The sequence below is a fragment of the Cucurbita maxima genome, unplaced genomic scaffold (assembly GCF_002738345.1).
Source record: "Cucurbita maxima cultivar Rimu unplaced genomic scaffold, Cmax_1.0 Cma_Scf00482, whole genome shotgun sequence".
Classification (NCBI taxonomy): Eukaryota; Viridiplantae; Streptophyta; class Magnoliopsida; order Cucurbitales; family Cucurbitaceae; genus Cucurbita; species Cucurbita maxima.
Genome location: NW_019272498.1, coordinates 2,340 through 6,922, shown reverse-complemented (window position 1 = coordinate 6,922; position 4,583 = coordinate 2,340). Strand labels below are relative to the sequence as shown.

General features: G+C 34.8%; 1 non-coding gene across 1 annotated transcript; it reads left to right on the top strand.

Moving 5' to 3' along the window:
- Positions 1–4,160: 4,160 nt before the first annotated feature.
- Positions 4,161–4,232, top strand: TRNAC-GCA. The gene has a single exon. It is a non-coding gene; the product is annotated as a tRNA-Cys (tRNA).
- The last annotated feature ends 351 nt before the right edge of the window (positions 4,233–4,583 follow it).

Here is a 4,583-nt window from a genome sequence, read left to right as displayed (position 1 = left end):
TTAATCTAAGATACTATTGAACTTGACCATTAAAGTGCCTCTCAAACTTAGGCAAAGTTTAAATATAATTGGTGACAAAAGATGAAACTATAACAGAATCTCCTATGTGAAAGCAAAATATACAAACGGTAGGACAACAATGAATTTTAAGTGTAGTTGTCTTGGAGTCTTTTGTCTAATCGTTAATGAGTTTTACTATAATGTTTTGGGTAATGTCTAACTCTTCGACACGTCCTTTCATGTGTGTGATAGAATTCTAAGAGTTACCGAGACTATTCGAGCTGTTCGATCGTTTGGCGCTTTCTTCAAAAGGATCAACATCAAACATCGAGTCCTTGATTGGCAACCCATCTAGAGGAGCGTCGATTGCATTGATTCCATCAACAGTCTTCCCATGAGTTTATGGTGCATGACCCTTTTTTTTTACCATTCACCTTCGAGCGCCACCATAGTTTTGCATCGTCCATGAGATGCATTGCGACCAACGTAACTCTTAGGTTCTATGAGCAAGTTCCAGTAATCTTCGAGTATTGTTCTACGTCAAAAATAAATCTTTTTAATTCCTTAGCATCCCGGTTTCCATTTAAGGGGTTGTGTTCTTGGATTTTAAGTTTTTTAAGGGCACATGAACTTGGCTTGAGCTGTGGTTCTCTACAGCCCAACTTGTCAAACTCACTCGGGTGCTCATCTCAACCATGATGTCGTTCAATAAGAGAGACCGCGAAAACGACTGGATTATCGCATTAACCATTTGAATCACCTGCTCATCTCAACCATGATGTCGTTCAACAAGAGAGACCTCGAAAACGACTGGATTATCGCATTAACCATTTGAATCACCTCAACCCCACTTGTTGAAATTGTACCAAATATCTATAACATAACTCTAACAAAGGTACCAAGTTCATAAAAGTCTTTTTAATCTAAGATAGAAACTGTAAAATAAAATGAAATAAGAAAAATAATATTTCATTGACAGGAATCGAACCCAAGTCTCCTCAATGAAAGCCAGATATCCTAACCTCTAGATGACAATGGATTTTTGAGAATGTCCTGAAGTCTTTTGTCAGATCGCTGAAGAGTTTTAACATGATCTTTTGCTTAATGTCTAACTCTTCGACACGTTCTTCCTTGTGTGTGTTAGAGTTCTCAGAGCTACCAGGATGCTTCGAGCTGTTCGATTATGTGGCTCTTTCTTCAGAAGAGTCAACATCAAATGTTAGGTCTTTGATTGGCAACCCATCCGGGGAGCATTGATTGCATCGATTCCATCAACGATCTTCCCATGAGTTTATGGTGCATGACCCATTTTATATACCATTCACCTTCGAGCACTATCATAGTGTTGCATCATCCATGAGATGCATTGCAGCTAACGTAACTCTCAGGTCGTATGAGAAAGTTCTTGTAGCCCTCAACTCTCAGGTCGTATGGTAGAGTTCTTAGAGCTACCGCGACATTTTGAGGTGTTCAATCGTTGGTTTTTTCTTCAAAAGAGTCAACATCAAACCTCAGGTCTTTAATTGGCAACCCATCCAGGGGAGCGTCGATTGCATCGATTCCATCAACGGTCTTCCCATGAGTTTATGGTGCATGACCCATTTTTTATATCATCCACCTTCGAGCGCCATCGTCCATGAGATGCATTGTGGCCAACGTAACTCTTAGGTCCTACGAGCAAGTTCGTGTAACCTTCAAGTATTGTTCTACGTCAAAAATAAAGTTTTTTAATTCCTTAGAATCCGAGTTCCCATTTAAGGGTTTGTGTTTTTGGATTTTAAGTTTGTTAAGCCCAAAATGAGCTTGGCTTGGGGTGGGGTTCTCTACGACCCTCCTTGTCAAACTCACTTGGGTGCTCATCTCAGTCATCTCAGCCATGATGGCGTTCAACAAAAGAGACCTTGAAAATGACCGGATTATCACATTAACCATTTGAATCACCTCAACCTCACTTGTTGAAATTGAACCAAATATCTATGACATAACCCTATTAAAGGTTCAAAGTTCATAAAAGTCTTTTTAATCTAAGATAACTTGATCATTATAGTGACTCTCAAACCAAGTTCATAAGAGTCTTTTGAATTTAAGATACTATTGAACTCATCCATTATAATGCTTCTCAAAACCTAGGTAAAGTTTAAATATGAAACTATAAAATAAAAGAAATAAGAAAATAAAATTTCATTGTCGAGAATCAAACTCGGGTCTCCTCGATGAAAGCAAGATCTTCTATGTAATGTCTAACTCTTCGACACATTTTTTTATGAGTGTAATAGAGTTCTCAGAGCTACCGCCACATTTCTTGTTCTTCGATCATGTGTCTCTTTCATCAAAAGAGTCAACATCAAACATTAGGTCTTTGATTGGAAACCCATCCAGGGGAGCGTCGATTGCTTCAATTCCATCAATGGTCTTCCCATGATTTTTTGGTGCATGACTAGTTTTTTATACAACTCACCTTCGAGCACCACCATAGTTTTGCATTGTCCATGAGATGCATTGTGGGCCAACGTAACTCTCAAGTCCTCTGAGTAAGTTCCTATAGTCTTGAAGTATAATATCAAAACATATTAAGGTATTTGATATGTTAAACAGTAAAATAATTGATGTGTATCATAAACATTAAATAAAAATATATATTTAAAATTTGAATGAGATTCATATTAATTAAACATATATTATGATATTCTACGACATTTTAATATTATTTAAATAAGATATTATATCTTAATGTATTAGGTATTCAAATATATAATTTGACAAAAATTATCACAAGTTCACCGTAAATAGAACCCTAGGGTTAAGTCAAAAAGCATCAAACACTAAATACTTTGAAATTTTAGGTGATATTTTGCAGAGGAAGCTGATAAGGTCTTCAAAGAGCATGTGGTCGTGTCTGACATTTTAGGTTAACAACATGTTGAAAAGAAACCAGAAATTCTGATACTGGTAATTAACTACAAACCTTTGAATAAGGTTTTAGAATAAATAAGATATCAAAACCAAATAAAAAATGATTTGATAAAAAGAATTTATAGTCAAATATTTTTATAAAATTCGATATGAAATTGGGATTTCGAAAAATTCTAATTTCCTAAAAGGACAAATATAAAATAGCATTTAATGTCCAGTTTAGAAAATATGTGAGGAACGTCATGCGATTTAGGCTAAAAAGCACTCCATCCGAATTTCAGATGATTATGAATGATATTTTCAATTCTTTAAAAAAATATCAATAGTTTATATTGATGATGTGTTGATATTTTCTAAAACCATTAAGATGAACACTTTAAACATCTACGTACATTCATTAATGCAATCAAAAGAAATCAGCTAGTTGTGTCCATACCCAAAATCAAATAATATCAAACTCAAATCCGCTTTCTCGGATTTTAAATTTATTTGAGCCTTATAAAACCCATTCAATGGTCCATTGAGTTTGTCTCAAACTTTCGTGATGACGTAGCCTAGAAAAGCCAACTTCAAAAAAAATTTACGTTCTCTCAATTATGTGTCCTAAATCCTTCAAGATATCAGGCATATTTACAAATGTCTTTTTGACTGTCTTGAAAATAATACAAAGTCTTGATTTGTAAAGGATATCTCTACAACCCAAAAAAATCAAATCATTAGTCAAATAAACTCTCGACTTAAGTCTTATTGACCCAAGGGCAGATCTCATAGTGAAACGTGACGCATCAAATATCGGATATGGAGGTATCTAAAATTGTCAAAGAGGACCGAGAATCAATTATCATATTTCATTCAAAAGCCTCTAATAATACCATACAAATTACAAAACAGTAAAAAAATATACTCCGTGCACAACAATTTTAAAGGAAATTTAAAATAAATCCAGCGTATTTGTCATACTTTTAAGTTCAATTACAATAAATCAAGAAAAGAATTGAGTTGTAATAAAATATCACTTGACATTGGAATGTAATTTGAGGACTTTTTATCTTCGGGAGTTGAATTACATTTAAGATTATTTATGTTATTTTTTATTTTCTTCAATTTGTATTTAATAGCTTTGGGTAGTTTGTAGATGAACTATGTTTGAATTATCTTTTTGGCCTTTCTATTTTCGACAGACACGTTTTACACTTTTGGACTGACACTTGGTAGAAGAGGTCACTAAGGCTAAATTCATATAAAATGGGTTCATAGCTCAGTGGTAGAGCATTTGACTGCAGATCAAGAGGTCACCAGTTTGAATCTGGTTGGGCCCTTTTAAAATTTTGGACGAACACTTTGTTCGATTTGCTCCCAACCACCGAGTGTCTAAAGGTAAGAATAATACCGATTCCAAACCTTATTCCAAAGTACTCCACCACATAGAACCATGTACTTAGAACCTAAGGGCCACTATTCTCGAACAAGAACCAAGCTATCATTAACAAAAGAGTGTGGTATCCAAGCACCCACTATGAACATGGTTAAAAACTTACTTACAATTAGACTAACTTACCGAGTCTTGTACTCACGCCATCTTTTTCATGTAACTAAGAGTAGTTGCCCTAGACCAACAACACCCACCAAAACTATTTTTGATGTTTTAAAATGATTTTTTTAACCTTTCC